The sequence below is a fragment of the Lissotriton helveticus genome, chromosome 2_1 (genome assembly GCF_964261635.1).
Source record: "Lissotriton helveticus chromosome 2_1, aLisHel1.1, whole genome shotgun sequence".
Lineage (NCBI taxonomy): Eukaryota > Metazoa > Chordata > Amphibia > Caudata > Salamandridae > Lissotriton > Lissotriton helveticus.
This window is the reverse complement of record NC_136059.1, coordinates 1,124,583,652-1,124,603,817: the sequence shown is the minus strand read 5'-3', so window position 1 is coordinate 1,124,603,817 and position 20,166 is coordinate 1,124,583,652. Positions and strand designations below refer to the sequence as shown.

The following is a 20,166-nucleotide window of genomic DNA, read 5'->3' as shown; positions in this document are numbered from 1 at the left end:
AAGGACATGAGACTGCCGGTGTCATACTAAGAAGAATCGGCCACTCTGTGTATCTTGACATTGTCAATGGAGATGTACCTGTTTTCCTTATGACCTGGAAGTGGTGGTAAAATGACTGTTCTTGTGCCCTTCACTCCAAGCACTGGAACTGGAGCTCAATAAGAGGGACCAAATTCTTTCTTATTTTCGATTTTCTCCCGAATCAGTTCTCCAACTTGGGGTAGCCAGCCAACTAGCGGGATCTGCAACGCATCATCCGAGGTGGAGGGCAAATGTTCCTTTGCAAGACTGCCTCTCGTCTCTTGTAGATTCTGTAAAACATTGCAATGTTCATCTACGTCAAAGGAGGCAGCAACAGCCACCGAGTCTAGACCGTCAAGGTCCGGTACATACATCTTGATACCAAAGAGCATTTCGTATGAGGTCCTCCCACCCAGAGACCTTCTAGGGAGATTATTAAGAGCACGCTGCACGCCATTGAGGTGGGCCAGCCAGTTCCTGCCAGTGCCTATAACTCGAGCTGTCAAAGACTGCTTTAAGTCACGGTTCATTCGTTCCACAACACTATTACCCTCAGGTCTGTATGGAGACGAAAACTTGACTTGGACCCCCAACGAAGTCATGGCGCCCTTATACGCCTTAGAGGGGAAAGCCGTACTCTGATCCGAATGGAAGGTACCACAGGCAAAAATCCCTACAAAGAAACGTAAGTCTCTTATGACAGTTCGTGAATCAGCGCTGCGGTGAGGCCACACCCACACAAAGCGTGTGCATGAATCAACTGCTACTAAGATGTACTTATACGCAGTATCAGAAGAAAAAGGACCGCAGTGATCTAAATAAACACAACCAAGTGGTTTATTAGATATGTACAACTGTGTCTGGGGCGGACGCGCAGCAGTTGAAGGCTTAATCTTGAAGAACCGGGTTATTTAATACACAGCGGTGCCAGGGGCACGCCCAAAGTCTTCGGGTTCCACCTGTCTTAGAATACAGAGACACAGAAACTTCTTGGTGGCGTCAAAGATCAAATTTATTGGCTGCAGCCAGTAACAGAAGTCCTAGAAATCATCACGGTATGAGTTCTCAGGAGACTGCTCAATTGTACACAGCAAGTCATCCCTTTTTATGCCAAAAATCACATTCCAGACAAATACCTAATATTTACAAACTGTCCAATCCCATGTATTCAAACCAAAGGTATCGCATGACAGTAAAACCCACTTTTCAGTTGCCCAGCCCATGATCAATCATCGGTCAAACCCAACATTCTTCTTTAGACAGGTCGAACGAACCCATAATAAAAAAGGCCACAACCCAATCATAAATAGACCATAAAGAAAGGAGCAGAAACAGGTGAGAGTAGGATAAGGCATATTTGTGTGCAGTAAAACTTTATGATGTTCTGTGCTCTGATCCTTAATCTTGATCAGCTAAAGGGCAGGAACTGGTTTAACAAGGTCAGCTTCAGGCAACAGGGTCAGTTCACTCAGGTCAAACAGAAGTCAGCACGAACTGGAGCTAAGGTGTACATGTCCTTAAAAAGACTAGTTCAGCCACATTCATCTGCCTATGTGAGGGCAACCACAAAATGGCTGCCATACACAAAATGGAACCCAAGGGTTCAGAACGAAATCCCTAAATACGTAGTGAATCCATCGGTCTAACGTGATGAAAACACTCATACTTGCCGCACTAACTAGTTACGGTTCGCTAATATCAAATTCGTAACGAAACCATGACCTTTATGAAACGGGTTCAGAATTCACGGAACTTCAATCTGCTGGCAAATGTCACATTGAAGGACATAATCACGCGTCTGTTTGTACAGTCCCCGCAACCAGAAACACTGTTGTAACTGAGCCACAGTAGCCGAAACGCCCGCATGCGCAGAAGCAACTCCTTCATGGGCCGCTGTGAGCAATGTGTGTCTGCGATCTGCGTTGGGAATCAATCTCTCACCAACGTCAGGTATTTTCACATTAGGAACTTTATCAGGACTTAAGTGGTATGAATACTTTGAAGGGAAACCCTTAGGATATTTACTTCCCTTCTCAGTCGCAGCAACAGCTGCCAAGATGTCATCATCAATCTTACTTTTGGACCGTGTAACTGCTGCAACTAAATATGACGATACTGCTGATTTCGCGGCCTCATCTGCCAACAAATTGCCAACAGCGTGGACTCCTACGCACTGATGACCTAAGGTGTGAATTACAAATACGAGTGGCAACTGCTCTTTAAGTTCAGCCAATCGGACCCAGATCATTTTATGTTTTATTGTGCTACCCTTGGAATCACAATAATCATTCTGAATCCAAAATAACAGGTTTTCATTGTAAGACTGGACACAGTAGTAAGAATCACTCACAATAAGAGTGGTCACACTAGGATCAGCGTACTCTAATGCAAGCATCAGAGCACGAAGCTCTGCCAATTGTGCGGTGCAGTCCCCTAGAGTCTGAGTATGCATGACTCTGGACTTGAACTCATCATTCACCATGGCACCTACCACAATGGCGCAAGCGGAAACGTATGCGTGCTTAGACCCATGCGCAACTTGCGCTGAACCATCAGTGTAAATGATACAATGGAAATCCTCCAAAGGCCGCATAGCCAAAGGTGCAGGATGAACGAATTCATATTGCAAAAACTCCTGCGACTGTAAGGAGGCATCAAAAATAAATGTGATATCCGGAGATGTCAATGATGCTGCCCATTCCTTTAGAATTTGGTACACTGGCTTTCGTAACTGCCTCCAATGCAGGATACGGGGCAACAACCAACATGCGTTTTCCCTGCGACAGAGCACGTTCCTTCAGAATCGCCATCTGCACTGCTGTCAAAACCTTTTCCACAGAGGAAAACCGCATTTCAGCCGATGTGTACAAGTGTGACTTATAAGCAATAGGTACTGTGTCTCCTTCGTTAAAAGTACGGTAAGTGAAACCCATCGCCCCAGGGATGATTCTTATCACCAGGTTGGTGTGGTTATCACGAGTCAGTAAGAATTTAGATTCAAGAAGATCAGCCTGCAAAGATTGCAAAATAGCTGAGTGTTCTGGCAGCCAGCACGATTTGGTAAAAGTAGGTTGTATCAAAGCATACAAAGGCTTGATACGCTGGGTATATTCAGGAATGTATGTATGCCCAAAATTTAAAAATCCCAGCAAGGACTGTCATTTTTTCAGAGTTGACTGAGCGCGCAGTTGTGCGCATTTCTCCAAGAAGTGAGGAGCCAATCCTCGACCTTCATTGTTGTGCTCGTAGCCCAGGAACAACACTGTGTACTCTGCAATGTGAGACTTTGCAAAGTTAAATTTGTAGCCGAAGTTCGCAAAGCTACAAATTATGCGGTCAACGCGACACAGATGCGCCCAAAGTTCATCGTCTGTGAGATAAATGTCATCCACATACGAACACGCATCTGGGTCTACTCTCTCCAAGAGAGAGACTATGCGGGCAGCAAACACGTCTGGACTATTCTTATAGCCCATTGGTAAACGTTTGAACTTTTTTTGTTTGCCGCCGCTCGTAAAACTGGTCCATTGGGAACTTAGATCATCCAAATGGTGGGCAAAACAAACGTTGGATATGTCAAGCGTGGTTTTGAACCGCTTACGCACAAGACTATCCACTAAGGCAGAGCCGTGAGTATTCTGTACTGCACAGGTACGGCAATGCGAGTTCAAATGCCGGTAATCCAATACCAAACGATATGATCCGTCAGGCTTGGTCACAGTAAAAAGAGGGTTATTCATCGGTGACACACATGTTTCAATTACACCTTGATATTCCAATTGTTCAAGGATTTCCGCTACGGAAGCCTTAGCTTTGCGTCTTAAGAGATATTGAGGTTGAGGCTGTGGCATAGACCGTAAGGGAATCTCGTGATGTGGGGAAAATCTATCCCAACCACAGTGTGTACGGTACAGAGCTGGCGCAAGGGCTTTAGCCCACTCTTCTGCAAAATTCAGCGCATGCTCCTTCGAGACAGTGTGCGCGAAACTAGGGAGGATTACCTCCTCCCCTCTCGGAGCTGCGAGCACAAAAGGTGGGTGCCAGTCAGCCTCCGCTAACAAAATGACATAGGTAGTCATAAGATTTTCCCAAAATACCCCTTTCATGGTACGTTGTATGTCACCTTCAACTAAAAGCACTATTTCATAAAATCTATCAGGGGGAGCTACTCTACTGTCAGCTGTCTCCACAACAACATAACGGTTGGTCGCTGTCACCTTCAGTAGCGGACGCAGGACCTCTCGCACTATGGTAATCTCCGACGCGCTGTCCAGCAAGGTCAGAGCCCATGTCTGATTCCGAAGCTGCGTTCTCACTATCTGTGGCATATCTCGCTGTTAAAGCTGCAACTTTCTTTTTCTGAAACTGGGGTCTTTTCGGTGTTGAATCGTCCTGCTTGCCTTTACCATATTTCGGGCGGGGTTGGTCGCGTCCCTGCTGGCCGCCCCGACCTCTGCCGCCTCCTCCACGAGGAGAGCGTTGTTCAAAAACCTGAATACGATCAGGTGATTTTATCGTTGCGCGATCGCGCAAGTCATAAATACGTTCTGTAGGTGCAGGCACTGGAGATGCAGGATGACACTCCTGTTTCTGCTGTTGTTGTTTACCCTCTTTTTGGTTTTTTTTCGGCCAATTTTGCTTCTTAGCCTTGGGCTGTTCGTCAGTTTCTGACTTCTGCCCTTGGGGTTGTTTTTTCTCTTTCGTTGAGAAAGGCTTGAGTCCCAAACTATTACGGCCTACGATTTTATAAGCCGCCACAATAATTCTTGCTAACTGCCGAGGTTTGTCGACATCGGGTACAGCCTGCAAAGCATTAGACACCTGAAAGTTCACTGCATCTCCCTTGACATTCGCAAGTACGAGATCGGAAACTACGTCAAAAGTGCCGCATAGGCGCATACCCAATTCAACCGCCGCCTCGGGTCCGTGCTCATCTTGAACACGCTTAAGGACCGTTGGAAGGACAGTCATTGACGGAGTGCCGAAGCACCTCGTATACACTGCCGCAAAGATCCTACCCCATGTCTCACAGTCACCAGGTTCCGGTACCAAGTCTTTTGGCATGCTAATTGTCAGAATCCTGTGTTTTTCACCAGGAGTCGTGTTAGGAAATACTGCTTCCAGCTGGTCAAACTTCTCGGCAAGCCAGAAAGGAAAATCATCCTTATTCTGGGGGCGCTTGCCCATTACTGCATTCACCATCACAGGACTTAGCTCCATTCCCCCCTGTCCGGCAGGAAGCGCCGCAGCACCCGGGGCCCCGCCCGGGAGATTGCGGGTAATGTACTGCACTAATGACCGAATTACACTAATTGCGACTGTATGTAACAGCCGTAAATCTGCAACGGGAACCGCTCCATGTCTAGGATGCGGTGTAAAACCAGCCAAAACAGGCCAAGTTGCGCCTAGAATGGACAAAGGACCTAACCTCGGAGTTAACAAAGAGTGGGGTAGGGCGCCATTAAACCAAAACTGCACTAATGACCGAATTACACTAATTGCGACTGTATGTAACAGCCGTAAATCTGCAACGGGAACCGCTCCATGTCTAGGATGCGGTGTAAATCCAGCCAAAACAGGCCAAGTTGCGCCTAGAATGGACAAAGGACCTAACCTCGGAGTTAACAAAGAGTGGGGTAGGGCGCCATTAAACCAAACTCGGTGCTGCCAAGCATTAATAGAAACTTCCTGTGTCCTATAGGGAACATATTCCTGTGGCATGGCAGTCGGAGTGTACGGGTCAAACACATTAGTATTTGCATTCACAGCCGGGAAGGTCACCCACGAGTAAAAAAATTCGTAAGGATAAGCTACTTCCGCACTCACCACCATGATCACAGCCATGCCATCCACAGGGACATCATAAGTCTGTAAATGATTGCGTACCGCAATCCGACTATGCTGTGGAATATCAACGACCATAGCGACACAGTAAGAAAGAGGTACAACAAAAACCACGTAGCACAACTGGGTAGTAATTAAAAAAGAAACCGTTTGAAAAGAATCAAGCTTGAAAAGACCTATATAACTATAGGTAGGTTTGTCCGACACCACTGTCTTCCGGAAAAAATAGTGAAGGGTGTTAAGGACTGATAGAAGTACTACTCAAGTGTCATGTAATAAGACCAACAAACGTTGGGCGCCATGTCGCAGGGATCCTGCTCTCACACAGAACTGTGCATAGAGACTTGGAACCTCAGTGAATTAGGGTGTACCAAAACTCACCTTAGTATCCAAAATCCCCTACCAGACTAGCAATCAGTGTCTCATTGGTTCTTACAAACTCCCAATGTTTATACAACCCAGAGCATGGACTTAGAACACCTCAGGTAACTTGGAACACATGAACACTCTTTCTTTATACCAACATATCAATCCAGAACGAGGAGTAAATGAAGACACATGCACGTTTGAAATGTTTATTTCTAATGCAGTGTTCTCAAGCGCAGTATCTTAGATAATACAAGCAAACATATTATAAGAAACAAAGTAATCAGCATAGTTACGAGTCCATAAAATACAAAGGGAGAAAGCATGTTAAAATGCTAAAGGGAAAAAGGCTAAATGGCACCTAAGTCTTACCCTCCCTTGCTAGTATATTATATTATATCTAAGAAGGTCTCTTTGGGTTTTAGAAGGGCGACCCCATACCTCTGATCCTAGTGGATAGGGATCACATCATCTTCCACCAGCTCTCTGCGTGCGAAACATCATCAAGTGTGTGTTATACTCTGTGCAGTGCAATATTAAACCCGCCTAAGCCAGAGTTGGCCGCAGCTGCATATATGTTATGTCTAGAACGTGCGAAGATCAGACCTCACAACAACCACTGTGTTGAAATAACCTTGAAGGCCTCGGCACTCACTGTACAGACATAGCTTAACAAGCAAAGCTGATACAATAGCAAAACATATTATTCTTGTGTGAAGCAAAATATTCTACTAGGCTCAAAGCTCTAATAACAATATGTGCCGTGTGCAGAAGCAGCAGAAAGGTAAACTGGCGTTTAAACTCCTAATAAGCTCATGCTAACTTAGCACAGTGCGAAGGCAAAGCATATCTATATGTCACTATAAAACATCACCATAAATAGCTATACAAATTAATACATTAACAGCGTTTAAAGTGCATCGAAGGTTCACAGGGTGGTAGAACCGGAGAATTCAAAACAACGACCAACCCTCGTCCAGCTACTATGTTTCCCCATATGTAAAAGCCATATGGCACATAACAACTGTACATGTAATCTGGCAAAGTAAAAACTCATCTCATCAGCGGACTTGATGTAAAAGCATTAAAAAGAGTAAAAGATTTAGATAAAACAGTGAAAAGATGCAGACAATATATACATTAAGGCCGCGGTGACGAATTTAGGAACATTCAGTGCATACGCCACATCGAAGTTAGAAATCTAGATACAGCAAAAACAGTGGGCATAAAAGTGTCGTACTTCAGGACTCTGAATGCCTCCTCACAGTGGACAAACCCTAAATTCCTGCACAGTTGGATAAGTCAGCGCTCTCGCTAATTTAAAGCCAGGGCGTAAGAAAAAACGTGAAGCTCTGACTCTTCCTCACAATTGCAGGTAGGGCACGCTCGAAGTGTAGTTTTTGACCATTTGTTAAAGACAGAAAAAAGCAGTGAAGTCCCAAATCCAAACTGAACATACAATTTCCTTGCCAGGGTAGGTTCGATGTCACCCAGAAAAGACTCTAATGTATACTCATCTTTGAATTTCAAGAATCGGCTTTCAGATGTCCTAAGGCAGAACTCCCCTGGATATCTGCAAGTTTGTGCATCCTATAAGATCTTGCCAATTCTGAAAGTGAAATTTCAGGACATGAGTCCTCAGGATTGCTCCATAAACTTGATTTTCCCAGCCTACAACATTCATCCTTTATATGTGCAAACCATGGTATTTTACCTACAGCCAGAAAACTCAATAACTCCTTTAATTCTGACCGATAAATGGCCAGTTCCGGGGTCACCCAGAGTCTGTGCTAAAAAGTTAGGGGTCTAAGTCCAATCTTGTCCTCAATTGGTCTGATTCATAAGTCCAGCCATAGGGGGGTACTAGGGAGTAGGCCCAACAACTGCCTCATAAATTTGTTCTCTATTTTACTCAAACTACCAGAACAACAATGACCCCATAATTCAGCCCCATACATTGTCACACCCCTTGCTCGCACTATGTAAATCTCTGTTATTGGCCCAGCTGGCTTGTAGGAAGAGTTTCTATACAATTTTGCAATTCCCGCCACAGTCTGGGCTAACTTGAGACTTACTTTGACAATTTGCGGTCCCCACTCCAGTGGCACCTAGGTAATCAAATACCGACACCCTCTCAAGCATAGTGCCGTCTAAACAAGCGTTAGAATGTGGTGTGTTGGCTGGGTTGAAGACCATAAATGTAGTCTTCTGCATATTAGTCTCCAGTCCCCTGTGTTTGCAGAAGGTATCAAAACTATCAAGGACCCTCTGAATACCCAAAGGCGACTTTGACAGAAAGAGTGTGTCATTGCTGGTACCTTTCTACGTGCACAATGAGTTGGGCGACCAATGCGTTAACAAAGAGACAAAACAGGATAGGTGCGAGCATGCACCCCTGCATTAATCCTCTGTTAACTGGGAGTTGAGAGGTTAGATTGCCACATTTCCCATAACTCACTTGGGCAAAGTTACCTTCATGCAATCTCTCAAGCAAAATTAGGAGGTAGAGGGGGATCCCCAGATCTCTAAGTACGCCCCATAATTTAGCTCTGGGCACCAAATCAAAACCCGTCTTCAGATCCACAAATATTAAATAGAGACTGCCACCCTCCAGTGTTACCATTTTCCAATATAAAAGTTGGAGTCTATATATTTGGTCGACAGTGAAAATGTTTTTTCAGAATCCGTCTAGATAGGGCTCAGAATTTTATGCTCTTCTATCCACACCTGGAGGCAGTCAATTAGTACCCGGGTAAACAGTTTCTGGGTGACATCGATCAAACTGACCGGCCTATAATTTGCAGGCAAAAGGGGTGAACGCTTTTTAAAAACTGGGACAATTTCAGCCCCTAACCAAGTTTCAGGGATCGCCATACCTTTCATAATAGCGCTAAATAAAACCCATAGGTTGGGTCCCCAAATTTTTGGTTCCGCACAAAAGTGATCCCCCGGTAACTTATCCAATCCCGGAGCTTTCTCGAAGGGTAGCTTGCTGATTGCATTTAAAACTTCAGTCAAAGTAATCACAGAGGCCTCTTCATGAATAGTCCCCAGAGAAATTATGGATGTTTCATCAATTGGGCCAGCTCCTTCCTTAGTGGTGTATAAAGCCTGGAAATAAGTCTTCCATGCATCTGCAGCTATATTTGGCTCTATGGCTGGCTTTCCTTTGCTTCTGCCTGTAATGACTATGGACCAAAATGCCTTCATATCTTTGCTGGATAGGGTGGATTTTAAAGCATCCCATCTATCCAGTTCCCAGGCCTTTTTTGCTTGTTGGATGCTTTCTCTGTAGAACACTTGAATTTGTTTAGTTAAGGACGTATCCTTAGCTTTCATGGCCTCTATAGGGTCTGCTTAGCCTTTCGGCAGCTATCGTTAAACCAGGATCGGGTTGCCCCTTTTTTTGCCCTACAGGGGATCTTTGGATAAAATATGTCAACCAGTTTGGAAGGTAATGCTGCATGCAAATCTGCAACTTTATTAATGGTTAGTAAGATACTCTCTCCTGACACAGCCTCTCCCATTTCTAATAGGGATGGGATAATTGTTGTATATAGTGTGGCCAGCTTTTCGGGTGACTGCTGGATTTGTCCCCACTTTATTCTTTTTCTGTTGTTAGAGAGTATTAATCTATTGTCTATGGGGGTATAGCTGACCATAGCATATCCAAAATCCGGCATCTCCAGGTCCATGGTCAGAGCGTTGTGATTGCTGTTGTGTCGTGGCACGACAGCAAAATCAACAACCCTTTGCCATAGCCTGGTCTCCACTAGGATGTAATCCAGCTAGGAGGATTGACCTATTCTATTGAATGTTAACTTCCCAGGTATATTTGATTTAGTGCGGCCATTACACGCTCTCAGGGAGTGGATCAATGTGACCGAGTTGATCTGGAGTGCCAGCGGGGACCATGACTTAATCGGTGGGATTTGAGGGTCTGGAATAAGCCATTGCAGATCCTCCTCGTTAGGAGTTGTATCAGTGGGCTCAACTAGGGGCTCATATTGGCAATTAAAATCCCCCCTACAATTAACCACACATTTGTGGGGACAGTAGGAATAAAGAGATTAAAATGGCCAGGGATTCATTGCTCAGGCATACAGGTCGAGAATAAACCTTAATAAAACCTATCTTGAGCTTAGGGGCGAAAGTATGTACTACACACCGAATGTCATTAGACGAGGAGTTCAACTGCTCACCTTTGCAGCCCAGATGCATAGGCCCCCAGACAGTCTACCCCTTCCCCCTGAGATGGCAGGGACATTAAATGACGCAAACCCCACCCTTAGAGAGTCTTCCCGTGCCCAGGTTTCCTGAAACATGCATACATCATATTGGTCCACAAAAAGCCCCCAATTGGGGCAGGACAGTTTGTTTTTTAGACCAGAAACGTTCCAGGATAAGACCCTCAACGTATTACCTAGGTTATACCTGTAAGGAGTGCCATCAAAAGTATGGAGAACAGGAGGTTGGATATCCCTCATTTGGACCGAGGGATAGTTGTCCAATACTCTCTTGGGTGCACCTTTCCTCCGTGTGCTGTTACTCATAGGAGTGGGGGTTAGGGCAGCTGGTGCTGCAGGCGACTCTTCCAGTGACGTTATTGCACCATTGGTTGTCTGTTGTGTAACTATTTCCAGATCCTTTGATTCTACTCCTAGCCCTAGGCGAGCGGTCTGACTAGACTGGCCAAAACTATACTCCTCTAATTCTCTTGCAGACCGTGGGGCTCTAAATCCATGGGCTGGTCGTAATATCATTGTATGTCAATCCACCTCTTCCAGGAGACCAAATGTATTTGCTACTGGTATATTAAATAGCAAGAGTCTGGGAGGTGGGTGCCAGTGGGCCACAGTTTGAAGTTCCTACGGCCACCTGCCTAGTTCTGGGCTAGTATGTGACCTAGCGGTCATGTAGCAGTGAGAATACAAATAGTCCAGTGCAAAGGCCCTGATCCCTATGGGTGGGTCCTGGGGACTATATTTCTGATTTAAAATACTACAAACGGTCAGGGGATTTTTTGAAATTGATTACTACACAGTCCCCTTGTGTTGTCTTTTGCCTGCTTCCCACCCAACCAACTCTACAGATCATTAAGGTTTCCCCTGCTCTGTCATAGGGGAACTGACTATACCTTGCCAGCCAGAATAAACATTTATTCCTGAGGTCCAGCTGTGTCTTTCTCTGGTCATTTTTAATTTCTGGTACTCCTGTCATTATAATTACATTTGGAGGTGAAGCTGGGGGTAAGGTTCGATACCTCGGGCCTACGTCCTGAAGCCTCCTCACCCCCAACCCATCTCTGCTTTCCATAAACCTAGTGGAGTTTTTATTTTTTTATTTATACCCTGTTTCGGGTGTACTGGGTTATTGTTACCGACCTGATAGTTAAGATTCCTAGGTCCAGTGGAGGTGATGTAGTCTTGGGCCTGCTTTACACCTGGCCTTTCCATGGGAGTCAGGGTAGTTTTACCTAACTGATGACTATGGTCATTAGCCCAACTGCAACCTGGGAAAAATGGTGGGATCTTGGTTCGTCAGTACACCAGGCCTATCTAAAAGTGTCAAACTTGAGGTATCTACCTGGCAGCTAAAATCAATCCCCCTCAATAAGGCTTGTGTGTTACTTGCACTAATGTGTTTTTGCCAACTATAACCCATTATTACCAATGAATCTATGCGATCAACTAGAGGGGCAAGTTCTTCCTTCACAATACTTCTGAATTGGCTCTGGTAGTCCGTTAACAAATTCAGCACCCAAGATGGATAATCCATGTCCGCTCGAGAGTTAGCAGTACTTCCTGCAGTTTTGTCAGGATTTTCCATGTCTTCCACACTAGTTATTGGCCCCACGTTAGTTTTCTTTTTTTTTACTCCCACCCCACTTGCTTGCTTGCGCTTCCCATTCTTTGGCATATTGGTAATGATACCCCCTTCCGAGTTACTGTTTTATGTACAACTTCTTGATGTGGGGATGGCAAAAGCACAGTAGACTTGGGTGCAGAAGCAGGGGTGGCAATTTGAGAAGTAGATATATGTAATACCGGGCGACGGAAATCTGGGCTTAATGACAAACACCTCTCATTGAGCTCTATTTCAGTGGTTACCACACCTATAGCCCTCTGTAACATTTTATCGATTGAGGTTGGTGGCAGAGAGGAGGAAGGCGTTACTTGGGGTCGGAGTTGTTTGGCGGGGCAGGTGCGCGTTACCATTATTGAGCCTTGGCGGTACCACGGTGCAGCCACCCCACAAGGATCAGCAGACGTGCACCTGAAGATAATCTAGACAATGTGTGAGCTGTTCAGGCAAGAGGCCCCAATACATATAAAAACACGATTAGGGAGCGAGAAGGAAAAGAGTTTTAAGTCTATGGACTCACAATTCAGCCCGGTAGTCCAAAGTCTCTAATCTGAACACCACCCTTCTCAGACTTACTATATGAGGGCGAGTGGTTACAAGTTAGTCAGCCAACAAACAAGTAATGTTATCAGAAATGTCTCAAATACTCCTCGTCCCCCGACGGTGGGGAGTGATAGACAAAGATATTCCCTTGGATCGTATAAAAGACACTCTGGTTCCTCAACAGAGGCTCCTCCAGTAACCCACCTTGAGCCCTGCAGCAATTTACCCCCCAAATGGCTACATACAGTTCAGCAGAGTACTTCTTGTGGGTGCAGTGCCAGGGGTAATAGCCTCACGGTGACTCAAAAAGAAGGCAAAGGATAACATTATGGAACCAACAAGGTCTTATCCCAAAGGTCACCATGAGAGAGTCGGAGCCAAGGGGGTGGCCCTACCCTGCCTCTTCCTGGCAATGACGGGCAAGGACAGGCCCGGGCATGGCCTGCGCACGTCCCGCATCGTGGGGGGTGAAGCAGGGCTTTTGAGCACGATGCAAGCACCTCCCCCTCACCTGCGGCAGCGGTGAGAACTCGCGTTGCACCCTGGGACTTGTTGTCCCACCAGGGTGATGAGTGGCCCAGCAAGTTTAAAAGCGGGAGGCAAAAGATGGCAGGGTGCGCACCCTGGGACTGGAGTCCCACCAGGGTGTTGCTGCTATGTGGTGGATGGCACCAACAATGGCCTGACTGTGCCCAGCAAAACCAGTGTCCAGCGCCGTGGGGTTGAGGCAGTGCTTTTGAGCGGGATGCAAGCACCTCCCCCTCTTCTGCAGCAGCAGTGAGAACTCGTGCTGCACCCTGGAACTTGTTGTGCTACCAGGGTGATGAGTGGCCCAGCAAGTTTAAAAGCGGGAGGCAAAAGATGGCAGGGTGCGCACCCTGGGACTGGAGTCCCACCAGGGTGTTGCTGCTATGTGGTGGATGGCACCAACAATGGCCTGACTGTGCCCAGCAAAACCAGTGTCCAGCGCCGTGGGGTTGAGGCAGTGCTTTTGAGCGGGATGCAAGCACCTCCCCCTCTTCTGCAGCAGCAGTGAGAACTCGTGCTGCACCCTGGAACTTGTTGTGCTACCAGGGTGATTAGTGGCCCAGCAAGTTTAAAAGCGGGAGGCAAAAAATGGCAGGAGGTGCACCCTGGGACTTGTGTCCCACCAGGGTGTTGCTGCTGTGCGGTGGATGGCCCCAACAACAGCCTGACTGTGCCCCAGCAAAAATCAATGTCCCACACCACGGGGGTGAGGCAGCGCTTTTGAGCGTGATGCAAGTGCCTCCCCCTCACCTGCCGCAGCGGTGAGAACTTGCAATGCACCTTGGGACTTGTTGTCCCACCAGGGTCATTAGTGGCCCAGCAAGTTTATAAGCGTGAGGCAAAAGATGGCAGAAGGTGCACCCTGGGACTGGAGTCCCACCAGGGTGTTGTTGCTGTGTGCTGGATGACCCCAACAACGACCCGGCTTTGCCCCAGCAAAACCAGAGTCCTGTAAAAGTTGTCAGCAAAGCCTTTGATTGGTAATTTACGTGGCTCGTAGTTAGCTTGGCCTCAATCACAAGACATCCTTTCTTGAGAGTTAGTTCTGATCAAATTCCTTCATCTATTTACGATAAAGTGTTTCTCAAGTTGTCACCTGTGGAAGTGAAATGTCACACATCAGCACACATTTTGATATTTCAGCTTGTGCGCTGACTGCTCCACAAGCCAGACGTTTATTTTCTGGCTTGCCCGTCTGTAGCAGAAAGCAATGATGTGAAGGACTGCAACCTTTTTTTTCTGCCCTGAAGCTGTCCATGGGGGGTTTGGGAGGCGGCCGAGCCGCGAGGTCTGCACCCGGGCAGATTTGGGAGGGGGAAGGGGGGCTAGCGTGAGAGCGGCAATTTCACTGCTTTGGGCTGCCTGGGAGTAGCCTAAAGGCAGCCCAACTCCATAATTACAAGCCCAAGGGGTTTATAGGGGGTGCCCGCATTTCCCAGCCACCATTTTAGGTACGGGTGACCTGGTGGCTGGGAGCAGGGTAGTGAGGTGTTTTTGGTCAGGCGGGGGGATTGGGGTAGTGAGGTGTTTTTGGTCAGGCGGGGAGATTAGCTCATGGTTGCGTCTTCGCTTAGCGGGGTGCGGCGGCGGTGCTTGCCTGATCGCCGCCGGGGAAGTTACCCCGGACTACAGGTGGGTCCACGGGGCCGCGCAGATGCCAGGGGCGCGGCCCTAGTAGGGGCAGAGGCATCGGGGAATGTGGGGCCGGGGATGCGGGCGAGGAGCGCTGCCATCGGCTCCTCGTCGCAGCCCCAAGTGTTGCATGGAGGGTGGGCGGGGGCGGGGTAGCGGGTGGGTGGGGCCGCGGGCGGTGAGCGCTCCCGGAGGGGAGGCGCGGCAGCCATGAGGAGAATGCGACCGCCCCGGCCTCTCTGGGGCGGTCAATGAGGCCGTGAGGCAGAGCAGGGCCTTGGGGAAGGGCGCCGAACGGGCGGAGAAGGAGGCGGTGTGCAATGAACAAGGGAGCGGGTGGGGGGGCAGGTGGGGGATACATTCTGGGAGTAAGGAGCACGAAGAGGCAGGGGGAGTAGGAGAACTGGCAGGAAAGGTGGCAGTCGGGGCCCTGAGCAGTGATTTTATTTAATTATTCATGCGTTTTTATATAGCGCGGACTTTACCCGAAGGTGTCAGAGCGCTTCATCATATGAACAGAGCTGATACATGGGGACGTAACAAGTGAACAAATTACAAAAGTAAATGTTACCATGCATAGAAGTGACAAATGTGAGCAAACAGGATACATGGGGTAGCACAGGTAGACGTCAGGAGGCAGACGAGGGGGTGGGGGCCCGGGGGGGCGACCGGAGACGGGGGGGGCGGGATCAGGTGGGGGGGTGTCCCCTTTGTTGTTAGAGTCAGGTAGAGTGGGATGGCGGGGGAGGGTCTGGATGTGTTCGAGCCTTGGAGGGGGAGGCGCGGTTTTCGTCCAAAGGAGGGGGGGACGTGATGGGGAGGTGGCGGGCCGTCTTGGAGGGGGGGTGAGGCTGGGGCGGGACTGGATGGTGGAGGGTGATTCGTGGGATAACGGGGGCAGGGGGCGGTGGGTTATTTTGGAGCGAGGATGAGGAGGGCGTGGGGAACGGGGGATGGGGGGGCGCTCGGTTGGAGGGACCCGGCACACCAGACCTACCCTTTCGTTTGCAGGTAGACAACCGGCGAGGGGCTACCGACTTGGCAGGGCTTGGAACGGCCCGTGTCGCCAGGAGAAGGGAGGGCTGAGCCTCCCGCGGCATGCCCAGAGTCAGCGAGGGATCACGGCGCGGCCGGCACACGAAGGCCCGCAGTGGGCTCGCCGACCCCTGCACCCACAGGGCCACAGCGGCTTGGGGGAGCACCGACGGACGTGGAGCAACGGCACGGATGGTTTTTGTGGGTTAAGCGGGGTGCAGGACAGGGCGTTGGCCTCGGGCAGGGTGCAGTCGGTGCCACCGGCCGACCGGAGTTTTTGGGTCGATGATCACAAGAAGGGTGGTGTGGGGCTTGAGGGGCCGGGGCCGCAGGGCGCTAGCGGTGCGGGTTCGGGGGGACCTTCGGGCGGTCGGACGCGGCGTGCATATGATATGAAGAACCAGATCAATCAGAACCGGCGACGTCAGGGACACGCCCGAAGTCTTCGGATTCCCCTGTCCTGGCAAACAGAGACACGTAATACTTCTAGGTGGCGTCAGAGATCAAATTTATTGGCTGCAGCCAGTAACAGAAGTCCTAGAAATCATCACGGTATGAGTTCTCAGGAGACTGCTCAACTTTACAAAGCAAGTCATTCCTTTTTATGCCAAACATTATGCTTCAGGCAAACATTCCTTGTTTACAGTTCAACCAATCACATGTTTCCACAGCAAAAGTATTACATAACGACAAACCCATTTTACAGTTGTCCGGCCCATGATCAATCATTGAACAAACCCAGCATTCTTCTTTAGACAAGCCGGACAAACCCATAATAAAAAGGACCACAACCCATATCGTAAATAGACCATAAAAGAAGGAACAGAAAACAGTGTTCCGATGCCGACCGGCCCAACACCGCAGGAGTGAAGAACGTCCCAATCCTCTACCGTCACCATGACCCCCAACACCCGCAATCAAAACGGATGGTGGAGAACACGACACCGGGAGAAGGTGGGTAACAAAACAAGGGAACCCAAGGTCTTGGGGAACACAACTCGTCTCCTCTGGCTTCTTGGCAGCTGACAGCTTGACACAGACGAGACCGCTAAAATAAAAGAAGGAGACAAGATTAAACACACCCCTACTACTATTACCAGTGCCAAGTACACACGAACCACCGACCTCCCTGCTTACCCCAGATAACAAACAGGAGTGGCTTGATACGAAACAGGAATTCTTCCACTGCAATCGTATTGGTTGTTTCTTGCGTAACCCCAGACCAACCACGCCCCCTCGGGAAACACCGAGAATGAAAAAGGGGGTGGAATTCACAATTCTTAGGACAAAAAAGGACAGGGTAAAAATGGTATCAAAGGGAATACGAAAGACACCCAAAATAAACCTGGAATCTAAAAAAGAACACAAAGGTAGCGCAAAAACGGCCGTTATTCAGCTCCTTCGTAAAACCACCCAAACACAGCGTATAACAAGATGGTTTGGATACAAAAAGGGATAATAACGGGACGTTAAAACTCAAAGGAAACGCAGCCGCGAATCCCAGAACGTCACCGAAGATCAAAAACAGGTCCACAATAAAGGGTTCAGAAATACCCAAGGGAATAGGAAAACAAGGGAGCAGGGGAAAAGGGGATCAAAACCCAGTACTAGAAAAGACCGCTGGAACGGAGCTCGAAGGAAGGGAAACAAGGTAGAACCACAGGAACAGGAATCACACGGCAAGGGACCAATAAAGACACCAAGCACCTGTTTCCTGTTGGCAGCCCCCTTTTAAAGCGGGCCCTAGGGAGCGTCCATAAATTCGCATATGCACTTGGCACTTTTAAGAAAAACCGCTAACGGGGAACTAGACAGAAGGAACCAGGCCCCCTTGAACCCCAACAGTACCCCCTCTCGAAAGCCTCCCTACACGCCTTGGCTTCCCAGGGTGCAGGCGATGAAACAGACGAACTAACCGGGCAGCATGAACCCTACTTGCCGGAACCCAAGAACGGGGGATAACCCTTCCAGTCAATTAGGTAATACAGCCGTCCCTTCATCCGCTTGGAATTCAAAACAGTTTTAACCTCATACTCCAAGCTATCATCTATTAAAACGGGAGGAGGAGGTGGCAACTCTTGAGAAGTGGTGACGTATGGCTTCAACAAAGAGGTGTGAAATACCGGATGAATACCATACTCAGCCGGTAAAGCCAACCTGATCGCAACTGGATTCACCACCTTCTGGACAGGAAAGGGACCTACAAACCGAGGCTGTAATTTTCTTGGTCCTGGCAACTTCAGATTCTTCGTTGATAGCCAAACCCTATCTCCAACTGCATACAGAGGAGCTGGCCATCTATGCCTATCTGCCTGTACTTTCATAGCTTTCTTGGACTCAAATAAATGCTGTTGGGCTTTCTTCCAGATTTCAATCAAACCCCTACTCAGAGAATCCACTGCTGGTACCCTCTCAGATGGCTGAATAGGAATTGTCTTGGGGTGGAACCCCATTGAACAATAAAACGGTGACATGCCTAAAGCTGAGTGCATGCTGTTATTATATGCAAACTCAGCCACAGGAAGGGCTTGTACCCAACTGCCCGTCAGTGACGTTAGCAAACAGCGCAAATACTGCTCCATGGTTTGATTGGTACGTTCTGTTTGCCCGTCGCTTTGTGGATGGTAAGCTGTTGACAAACGTACTTCCATCTTTAATGATCGACACAGGGCAGTCCAAAAATGTGAAACAAACTGTGCCCCTCTATCTGAAACGATGGCATTAGGAACCCCATGCAGTCGGATTACTTGGGCCATAAACACATCAGCCAATTCTCTAGATGTAGGTAACCCTGGCAAGGGAACGAAGTGAGCCATTTTTGTGAATAAATCCACAACAACTAAAATGGCCGTAAACCCTGAATCAAGCGGCAAATCGGTCATAAAGTCCATACTGACCGTATGCCAGGGAGGAGGAGGCACTGGCAATGGGTGCAATAACCCAGACGGAGACATGTGCGAGGACTTACTAACATCACACACCGGGCATGAGGCCACAAATACCTGTACATCATGGGCCAGAGACTTCCACCAAAACCAACGCATACACAGCTCTTTGGTCTTATTGACCCCCGGATGCCCAACCAAGGACGATGAATGACAATATGTAAGAACCAGTGTACGCAATTCGGGGGGCACAAACAACTTCTTTGCCTGATACAATAACCCATCCTTTAACGTGATTCCAGGTTCCGACAGCCACGGAGCCAGATCTAACTGCTTCATTTCATCCTGCACTTTAACCATGAAATCGTCCATGGAAGCACAACCAACTATCTTATCACCAGGAATCATAAAACAGGACTCCTCCATCTTGTTTCCTTGTGACGGATCCGCATAAATCTGAGATAATGCGTCAGATTTCCCCTGTTGAGCAGCTGGCCTATACGTGATGGTAAAATCATATTCATTGAAGAATAGCACCCATCTCATCTGTCTGGGAGTTAAAGCCCTAGCGGACCGGAAAAACTCCAAGTTCTTGTCATCCGTATAGATGGTAATTGGGTGACGAGCCCCCCAAAGGTAATGGTGCCATTCCTCAAAAGACAGCTTTATGGCCAATAGTTCCCTTTCGGCAATTGTATAATTCTGCTCAGCAGGTAGTAGTTTCTTTGAAAAGTACGCAATTGAATGCATCAACCCAGATTCATTGTCACGCTGAGACAACACGCCCCCAACGGCTAGCTGGGACGCATCCGCCTCTACATAAAACGGAAGAGCAGGATCAGGATGCATCAACACAGGAGCAGATGTAAAAAGCCCAATCAATCTTTACATAGCCAACTGTGCCGCAGGCGTCCACTCAAACACCACTCCCTTCTTCAACAATGAAGTCATAGGCGAAACAATGTCAGAGAAATGACTGATAAAACGCCTGTAGAAGTTGGCGAAACCAAGTAGCACCTGTATATCCTTAACACATGCGGGTATGGGCCAGTTAACTATAGCTTCGATCTTCCGGGGATCCATCTTTATACCATCCGCAGATATCAGGAATCGCAAAAACTCAACATGTGTCGCACCGAAAGTGCATTTATCCAGTTTGACAAATAAACGGTGTTCCAACAACTTAGACAAAACCTGCGAAACATGAGCATCATGTTCCTGAAAGGACCGGGAAAAAACCAAAATATCATCAATGTAAATAATCACACTGACATCCAAAAACTCACGTAAAACCTCATTTATAAAAAACTGAAAAGCGGCAGGGGCGTTACACAAACCAAAAGGCATAACACAATATTCAAACAAACCAAACTTAGTACGGAACGCCGTTTTCCATTCGTCGCCCTCGCGGACGCGAACGAGATGGTAAGCGCCTCTTAAATCAAGC

The 20,166-nt window shown here is 48.0% G+C and overlaps 1 long non-coding RNA gene across 1 annotated transcript in view; it reads right to left on the bottom strand.

Moving 5' to 3' along the window:
- The window catches only part of LOC144818486 (uncharacterized), a 394,882-nt gene that overhangs the window by 318,060 nt on the left and 56,656 nt on the right, over positions 1 to 20,166 (bottom strand). The window lies entirely within an intron of this gene.